Below are 9,775 nucleotides of genomic sequence, written 5' to 3'. Positions count from 1 at the left end.
CAGTCCAGAAGAATGTGTAGCCAGTGGCATCACAAGCATAACCATTGGTCTCATTCTTTATGTGAGCGGTTGTGTTCTTAAACTGCCACCAGTAGTTGTTGAAAACCCATGCTGGTACTGGGTGTGGTTTGCTCTGTTCCAGTGCGCTCCCTGTCATCCCACTCAGGGTCCACAGGCACAAGAAGATGCACAGCACATTCCCAGCCATTCTGATGAGTACCTGTGGCTCAGTTGGTTTCTTCACCGGATTGAGACGAGGGGCCCTGGAGGCTTTCCCCCCCCTTTGTTCCCGGTCTTCCTGCCACTTACTCCGAGCTGGCCTGGATGTGTGTCACCTTCTTGCAGTGCGCTTGATATATCCAAGTGTTCCTTCCAGCAATCTTCACTGCTGTGGTCGCTCCTGCGGAGAAACAGAATCATCTGGCAGATCATTTGTTCTCATGACTACTTTACTTTTAAACATTTTCAAGCATCTAATCTGCTAATACGCTCTCTCTTCTGCTTTTCTATCATCACTACAAAAGACTGGAACTCTAAATGCTCTAACATGTGTAATCTCAAAGAGTCAGACCATTCTCTGTTGGAGTAATCCTCATGTACTTATTCTATACAGTCTAACCATGTCCTGCCTGTCTTCCTAAATCTTAACTTTACTGTTCCATTAGTTCTCTCTGCCTGCAAAAGTTTTTTTTTTTAAAAAGTATTTAATAATCCTAGAATGAGTATAACGACTGCTCATTTCCCTCCTGTTTGAGACATGGCAAAGCCAATGGCTCAAAATAGCAGCAGTCTTATACAAATTATCAGGCAGTACTGGTTTATCACACAGATAAAAAATCATCCTGCAAGCTTGCTCCCTCTGTAAGTCACAACTGTTTTCCTGCTGTAGGTGAGTGGGCCTGCATGTCTGCTGATGCTGTACTGATAAAAGGTTAACACCATGTTTAACTACAGCTGCTTCTTTTGTGATCTTATCTGCAAAAACTTTCCCTAATGCAACTGGATCTTTCCCTCACATGTGTGCTGCACATTTACAAACGGCAATTCTACTGGTTAATAACACTGCCTCCAGCAGATTTTGCAAGAGTTTGGTGTGTTCTGCAGGTTTCCCTGTAGAGGTTGTCACACCTCGTCTCACTCACTGCACTACAAAGAAATGTACAGTAGCAAATGTATACTGCCTATCAGTGTATATTGTCTCTCTACAGCTTTACACACTTCCGTTAAAGCTAGCATCTCTGCTGCTCAAGCAAATATGAAACATGCTAGTTGTCCTACATAGATAACTCTCTCTCACTGTCTGCTACAGTAAAACGTGTTCTAGTCTGTCCCTCTGCTGTTGTAAAACTCAAACCATCAGCAAACCAAACCTTTCCCTCAACGAGTGGCACATCTATTAAGTCATCCCTCAGCTTACACTTCTTCTCCTCGCGCTCTCTACACTCATGAGAAGTGCCCTCCTCCGTTGGCAAAAAGGGTTGGACAGATTCAGAATTGTGCACCACTTTATGGTAATATGTGTGGTTGTGAGAGTAACATTAAAGACAAGTGTCTTGTAGGTGTCAGAAATGTAAGTTTAGTCTGCAGTAGTAGACATCTACCTCGTGTGGAACTAACAATGTCAAAAGGTGAAATAAACTATTGAAACATTGTACAGCTTAAACTGCTGCACATACTGATCTCACGCATGGAGGTAAAGCACGAGCAACTAGAGCTAATCTTTTAGGATAGTAAGTTACTGGCTTCACTTGTGGAAAAAGTGCTGTTAGTTATTTTACAGTCACCTGGCATTTGTGCTGTTCACAGAACCACAAGTCCATCGCTGGACCTCCTCTGCGCTGTCACTTTCTGGAGCTTGGCACGCTCCCTCAGGTTCCATTTTCCAACGCTGCTGAAGATTTAACCCTAGAACACTATCGCTATAAATAGTAACACGATCACTAATGCCGGGTGATTTTTACCCGATATAATATAACCAATGACAAGTAATCAAATATATCAAAATATGACAACACATGACAAATTAGAGTGGTCTTCTTTTACTTTCAACTGTGCCATGTCTAACAAAATGAAAAATAAAACTCCTAAAACAAAATAATGACTCTGGAAAGCTGGTCTTTGGTCCACCCATTCCTGGGACATTTGAGACTTCCCTGGTGATGGCACAGGCTCCTCGACACGCAAACAGCTTAGTTGTCTTCCTTAACGTCAACGTCGAAACTCTTTCATCTTATTTAAGATTTGCTGTGCAAAGTCTCCTCGTGACGATCCTTTGGAAGACCAGTAACACAGCTCTCTGTGCTGAAGGTGATCTCCGATCCTCCTGAAAACTCTCTCCTGGCCTCAGCTTCCATCTTGTGGACGATCCTCTCAGTCACTCCTTCTCGTCATGGCACCTCACGATATCTACAAATTAAAAAATGAAACTCCTCTCGCCACACGGCTTTCGCCATGTGTGTCATGGTCCTGGGTCGGTGACCCAGCGCTTTTAGTTTGTTATCATTTTCATGATGATGATTGTTTTAGTTCTGTGTTATATTCGGTCTGCCTCTGAGTCTGCGTCTGGATCTGTCTGTCTATGGTGTCACCCCATCTGTTTGTGAAGCTGTCTGTTTAGATCTGTGTCTTGTTTGGTTCCCCGTGTCTGAGTTTCCTGTTTTATTGTGAAGGTCTCTGTCTGATGTGAGTGTGTTCAGTTTACATTTCCCCTGTCCCGTCTACATTTCCCCTGTCCCGTCAGTTCTGATTTCTCCCAGCTGTGTTGCCCTCCTGTCCCTCATCCCCTGATTACTGGTGTGTATTTAAGCCCTGTGTGTTCTCCTGCCTGTTGTCGGCTCGTCTGCATTCATCCGTCTACCTCTGCGTTCTATGGTGTTCCTGTCTCTGCGTCTCTCTGCCCCGCACCCCTTTTGTATGGTCTCAGGTTTGTCACTTAGTTTCTCCCAGTTTAGGTTTCCGTTTGTAAAGTACTCATACCTCGTTGCCTGTTTTTGTCACCACCACCTTTGTAAATAAAACATCACTCGTATCATCAGTTTGCTGCATCTTGGGTCCTCCTTTTCCTCCACACCACACGGCTCCCTCCGCCAGCCGTGACAGTACGAGCCGACCAACATGGACCCAGCAGCATCCGCACCTTCCCAGGAGTTTCGGGAGGAATTAATTGACACTGTTTCAAGGTTGGTCAACTTGTGGCTCGAGCACGAGGGGGAAGGGTTTCACCGCGCGGTAAAAGCCAGGATACAGCAGCTAATCTCTGCCCACTCCTGGCTGCTGGACTCGCTTCACCCGCTAGCACAAGACTTCCTCCTTCATGAGCTGCACCTTCGCCCTCCAGCCGCTACCGCTTCCCAACCCAGCCCGGCCCGCCGGAGGTTTTGCCCGGCCCGCCGGAGGTTTTGCCCGGCCCGCCGGAGGTTTTGCCCGGGAGGAAGCGACGATCGCGCCGTCGGCGCGTCACCCCACAGCCGGAGATTAGGACTTCGGAACTGCCGGCTGTGGTGAGTGAGAAGGACCCTTTTTCTGTTTTGGACTGTGTGACTGTTTGTTCCGGGGCTGTGTTTTTTGAGTCAGCTGCCCCGCCGGTAGCTCAGTTAGCTGCCCAGCAGCCACTAGCTCAGTTAGCCGCTCAGTCGCCACCTCCATCACATTCAGCCTCACTACCCATAGCCCAGTTACAGTCACAGTCAGATTCATTAGACACTATGTTACAGTCCATAGCCCAGTCAATAGCTCAGTTGGTAGAGTCCATCCAACCCAAAAAGCACTGTTTTTCACCTGTTCATGTCCAGCAGAGAGACACGCCACATAACGCAGTAATCAGTCCCCAACAGCTGGCCAGTACAGAGACTGTGACGCACTCCAGGGCCTCCCCAGAGGCTGGGTTCCAGCCCCCAGCCGACTCTGGACCCCTGGAGGTCAAGAAGCCAGCTGAGGACTGCATCCGGCTGTCGCTGCCTGAGCTGAGTCACTGCTCTGTGCAGCCGCAGTCCACTTTGTGTTTGCCAGAGGCCCGTGCGCCTGCTGGTTCTGACCTGTTCCTGCCAGAGGCCCGTGTGCCTGCTGGTTCTGTTGCGTTCCTGCCAGAGGCCCGTGTGCCTGCTGGTTCTGTTGCGTTCCTGCCAGAGGCCCGTGCGCCTGCTGGTTTTGTCCCGTGTGTTCCAGGGGCCCCTGTGCCCACTGGTCCTGAGACTGTTCTCGCTGGAGGGCCCGAGGAGCCCGTCCAGCCTCCCGCCTCGTCAGCTGGAGGGCCCGAAGAGCCCGTCCAGCCTCCCGCCTCGTCAGCTGGAGGGCCCGAGGAGCCCGTCCAGCCTCCTTCCACTTCCTCGTCAGCTGGGGGGCCCGAGGAGCCCGTCCAGCCTCAAGTTTTGTCTGCTGGGGGTTCTGGAGAACCCAGCCAGCCTCAAGTGTCTTCTGCTGGGGGTTTAGGAGAACCCAGCCAGCCTCAAGTGCCGTCTGCTGGAGGGCCCGAGGAGCCCACCCAGCACCACGCCTCGTTAGCTGACGGTCCTGGAGGACCCAGCCAGCACATCTCCACATCACCTCCTGCAGCATTGCTGCCGTCAGGTTTTGCAGCTGTCCCGCTGCCGTCATCCACGCCTGGTCCGGCCTCCGTGTCTTCATCCTCGCCTGGTCCAGCCTCCACCTCAGTCTCGTCTGGTCCGGCCTCCGCTTCAACCTCAGTCTCGTCTGGTCCGGCCTCAGTCTCGTCTGGTCCAGCATCAGCCTCGCCTGGTCCAGCATCAGCCTCGCCTGGTCCAGCTACTGCTTCACCTACGCCGTCGCCTGGACCAGCCTCCGCATCGGCTTCAGCCTCGTCTGGTCCAACCTCCGCTTCGCCTGGGGCTGCAGGGGCCACGCAGCCTTCGGGTCCCCTACTACCACCTTCACATCGTCGGTCGTCTGCCAGGCCGCTTGTTGGGCATCATCACCACCGTGGCCGCCCTCCGGACTTCTGTTGCCACCCCCGCCTGCTGCGTGGACGACCTCCTACACGCCGCCGTTGCCGTCTGCACGGTCGGCCCCCGGACCTGCATTTGCGCCGCCGTTGCCGTCCGCACAGTCGGCCCCCTGAACTGTTTCCCCGTCGCCGCCGTTGCTGTCCGCACGGTCGGCCGCCTGAACTGTTTCCCCGTCGCCGCCGTTGCTGTCCGCACGGTCAGCCGCCTGAACGGTTTCCCCGTCGCCGCCACTGCCTTCCGCATGGTCGGCCCCCGGAGATGAACTATTCTAGGCTCCTGAGTTGTCAGCCTCCGGGCCGGCCTCCTGAACTATATTTTGGGACCCTGTTCGGGGACTCCAGTGTGTGTTGTGTTTTGGTCAATTCTTTTGGGTCACTGGAGTTTTTTTTGTTTGGTGTTGGTCCCTCCGTCCTGGTCCCCCGCCGCCCGCCCTGGGTTGGTCGTCTGTTTTTGTTTTGGGCTGTCTGGGGCCAGCCCTTGCGGGGGGGGTACTGTCACGGTCCTGGGTCGGTGACCCAGCGCTTTTAGTTTGTTATCATTTTCATGATGATGATTGTTTTAGTTCTGTGTTATATTCGGTCTGCCTCTGAGTCTGCGTCTGGATCTGTCTGTCTATGGTGTCACCCCATCTGTTTGTGAAGCTGTCTGTTTAGATCTGTGTCTTGTTTGGTTCCCCGTGTCTGAGTTTCCTGTTTTATTGTGAAGGTCTCTGTCTGATGTGAGTGTGTTCAGTTTACATTTCCCCTGTCCCGTCAGTTCTGATTTCTCCCAGCTGTGTTGCCCTCCTGTCCCTCATCCCCTGATTACTGGTGTGTATTTAAGCCCTGTGTGTTCTCCTGCCTGTTGTCGGCTCGTCTGCATTCATCCGTCTACCTCTGCGTTCTATGGTGTTCCTGTCTCTGCGTCTCTCTGCCCCGCACCCCTTTTGTATGGTCTCAGGTTTGTCACTTAGTTTCTCCCAGTTTAGGTTTCCGTTTGTAAAGTACTCATACCTCGTTGCCTGTTTTTGTCACCACCACCTTTGTAAATAAAACATCACTCGTATCATCAGTTTGCTGCATCTTGGGTCCTCCTTTTCCTCCACACCACACGGCTCCCTCCGCCAGCCGTGACAATGTGTCAACTCCCCAATGACAAGAGTGTTGCACAGTCCCTAAAACAATCTCTAAGGTTTGTCCCTTGGAGCAGCTTCACTCCAAGCTGTAACCCTGTGTAAAAACATTAGTCAGTATTGAAATGTTCAGCTTGTTTAGCTCCCAGCTCCTGTATCCTAGAAGACAAAGTCTTAAAATTAAAACAACTTCACATTTGCAACCAACTATAGATCATAAGAGTAATAAAGTATTCAGCATCACAGAGACAAGTATCATTGCAGGTTTATTCTAAACTCATTAAACTCCTACTTTTCCCCATAATTTGTTCCAAATTATTTAACATCTCACCGTCATTCCACATTGTAATCAGTGACGTCCCTTAAGTTTGTTACTCACCATGAGCCCAACAGTGTGGTCAGATAATGGGCCCCGATGTAACTATTCTGTAACCACTGCACATCTGTTCAATTGTCACTCGTCTGTCTGTGCTGAATCCTTTACAAGCACTCTTAAAGAAAAACAACATTAGCCAAACACAAGGTTCATCCCGGTTGTCAGGTGTCGGCCATCCAGATTCCAGAGGAGCTGTGAAAAGTCATAAAGTTAACACTCGCTGTGGAAAAAGTAACAATGGTCTCATCACAGTATGTCTCACACTGCATTCATTTCTTCCCTGTAACATTCTCTCAAAAACACAGTGTAATTTCATCATCAACATATAGCCTGTAACTACAGTTCTCTTCATACAAAATCTCAGTAATCCTGTGGTAGAGAAACATCATTAAGTTGTGTCCTGCTGTAAACCACATGATCAAATCACATGATTAACCATCTGCTGTAAAGAGAAATGTAAATGTTAGCGCTGCGCAGGTGTGTACACACTTTCTCACAGTAATCTCTGTGAGCAACACAAGGTAGTGAATGACACACACATGGTAAATTCACAGACATAGAATTTAAACTAAAAAGGTTAAATTTTCAGAGTTCACATAGTCATGTGACCCAAGTTTCCTCCTGTGGTCTCCTTCTGCTCCTGCAACAGAGACACACACAGAGACACATCCACACCTTTGTCAGGTGGGGGTTGACTTCACACAATGGTGTTAAGTCAGTCAGTCTTGTCAGCTTTTGTCAGTCAGTCAGTTTCCCATTTATTTTAAAACTCTTACTCATTCACTCAGTGATTCCTTCTTTTGCGAATTGTGGAAATTATCGTCGCATCCGTTTCCACGCTCAGCAAAACAACGTCATTTCAAAAAGAAAAATAATTTAGACTGGATTTTCTCGCTGAATCCTTTTGGACAGGAACTTGTCTCAAATAAGTGGATTTCTCCTGAGCCCATTTTAATTTTGGAGAAGCTCACTTTGCAACAGTTTTCTCGACGACGCTTCGATTCTGATCGTGCTCAAACAGAGATCATCAAACAAAACTTTCAGTGCACCATGAAAGTAACAAAATAAAAGAAAGAAAATAAAGGAAATCAAAGGAAAGAAAGGCCTTGTTTAAGTCATGACACGTGTTCTTCATGCCAGGGGGATAAATCGTCACAACCCAATTGGCAGGCTCAACTTAAATAACAAAAGACAAATCAAACAGCCAGTTTAATCTCAAACATTTATCCAATCAGCCATACACACAACATACAGCATAACCCTGTTGTCTTAGCACATAATAAGTTTTAGTTCTCATGTAACTAAATGTGTGCCATGGTAAAACTTCTTCACACACCAGAAACTCACAATCAGCTCACTCAGCTCACTCATTTAAGACCTCTCATCAGCATTCTGCTTTCTCCTCTATGATGCAACCATCTGTCCTCCTATAATATTCAGTCCACTAGTCTATGTATCACTTTCATCTTACTAGTGACTTGGACAAGATGACAAACAGAATCTCATGCTTAAGATGCTGTCTGGTCTTCATGAGTATCATTTATGTGTAAATGCATGTAGGGTTAGTATAGTTAATGCATTTTCAGTATGTTTTTGTGTTCTTCTCTCATCACACTTTCATTATTCTCATCACTGCTTAAAACAACACACATCTCTCTCTGGTTTTTTTTCTTTAACTGTACTTTTCTCCAAAACAGAAAATAGCATTACAGCTGTTTCAGACTTAGAAACACCAAACACTCTTCGTGCTATCATTCATCCACACAACTATTTTATTTCTTTTTGTCCACTGGGCAGGTGACCTGCAGAATCACGTCTGCCCCAGCTGGATACCTTTCACACACACCATGACGTCAGACACACTCACGGACTGGATCAGGAGAAAAACTTTCTTCATCTTCACACTCTGGGACAGAAACACCATATGTTTTTTTTGTTTGTTTGTTTGTTTTGTGTCAGGGATGGATATGTAGTTGTAACGTTTGTGTTCACTAACTTTACTTTCTGTTTCCTACCCTGCCCAGTCTGTCTTGGACTCAATGCTTCTCCCAATGTCTCTCCATACTCAGCCTCTGCTCTCTCACGCTCTTCTCTGGCTCTACTTTCTGCTAACATTCTTGCTTCTCTCCTCTTCTGAACCTGCTCCAGCCACAACTTAGCAATTGCTAACTGCAATTCCTTCCTCTGCTTCGCTTTACCTGTTTTACCAGCTACACTTACAGCTATTCTTTCTACCAGCATTTTACACTGAACTTCCACTAATGTCCCTTCAAATCCACATTTCTTACGCCAACAACCTACATACTGCGTACTGCCTGGTAAAAATTTCTCCATAAATTTTAAATCTCCTTCTAAGGCAGACTTACACATTTTATTCTCCATTAACAATCAGCCTGCACACACACACAACATAGGCCTATCGCTTGCGTCTGCACGCACAGCTAGCGCTCTCTGTTGAAAACTCTCAAACGCCCCATATGGCGGAGAATTCAACCTTCGGACACTCTCTAACGCCCCAAATGGCGGAGATTCCGGACTCCTTCACGGCGGAGACGCCGAACCTAGGTTATCTCCACGCCCCAAATGGCGGAGAACTCTCTACGCCCCAAATGGCGGAGAAGCCTGCGTCTCTCTCACGCGGCTAGCGCGCTCCCGGACTCACGTTTAACGCACAGCCCGTAGCCGCTCTCCAAGGCCTTCTGTACTCACTGTTTGTTTACGTTCATGGGAAGAGCCTCTGGATCCCGTCAATCGTCATCCATCCTGAGGGGAGGTCAGGAGCAAACTTCCCGGCCTGGTGGCAAGCCAAAAACACCAGGGCTTTACCTCAATCATCCCAGACGTTGCGGTGGCGTCCTCTCCCTCTCCTCGGTGGATGCAATGTGTTAGGCTCCGGCTCCGAAGGACCAAATAAATGTTGGGTCTGTGTTTCCACAAACCCCGCTAATTCTAGAGACTTATTCATCATGAAGAAAACAAGACAGTCGATCGATCCATTACTTGCGCAAGGGAGGCCTCGTCTGTGTCCAGCACGACAATGACCCCAATGGTGGCCTCCTCTCGCTGCCTTTTATTGACAATCTTCAAACAATAGTTTACAAAGCACCTCCCCTTGCAACCCCCCTTTGGTTACATAGACAAGGCACTGTATGTAAGTGTGTGTGTGTGTGTGTGTGTGTGTGTTACCTCCTGCTGACCAAAGGGTCATAAACCCAGGAAGCTTACATCAAAAGAAACAGATCTTTCAGATAGGATGTATCTACAATAAAACCTCCCCCAGCACAGAGTGGCTGGAGAGGTGGTCAGGATCAAAGGAATGGCTTTGAT

General features: G+C 48.4%; 1 long non-coding RNA gene across 1 annotated transcript; it reads right to left on the bottom strand.

Annotated features, from left to right (window-relative positions):
• Positions 1 to 2,023: 2,023 nt before the first annotated feature.
• LOC145425317 (uncharacterized) lies at positions 2,024 to 9,212 on the bottom strand. The gene is made up of 2 exons (XR_013905983.1): positions 9,158 to 9,212; positions 2,024 to 2,406 (listed from the first exon to the last, which is right to left on the bottom strand). It is a non-coding gene; the product is annotated as an uncharacterized LOC145425317 (long non-coding RNA).
• Positions 9,213 to 9,775: the final 563 nt, after the last annotated feature.

This window comes from Astatotilapia calliptera, chromosome 3 (assembly GCF_964374335.1).
Source record: "Astatotilapia calliptera chromosome 3, fAstCal68.1, whole genome shotgun sequence".
NCBI classification, from domain to species: Eukaryota; Metazoa; Chordata; class Actinopteri; order Cichliformes; family Cichlidae; genus Astatotilapia; species Astatotilapia calliptera.
This window is presented reverse-complemented; position numbering and strand designations above follow the sequence as displayed.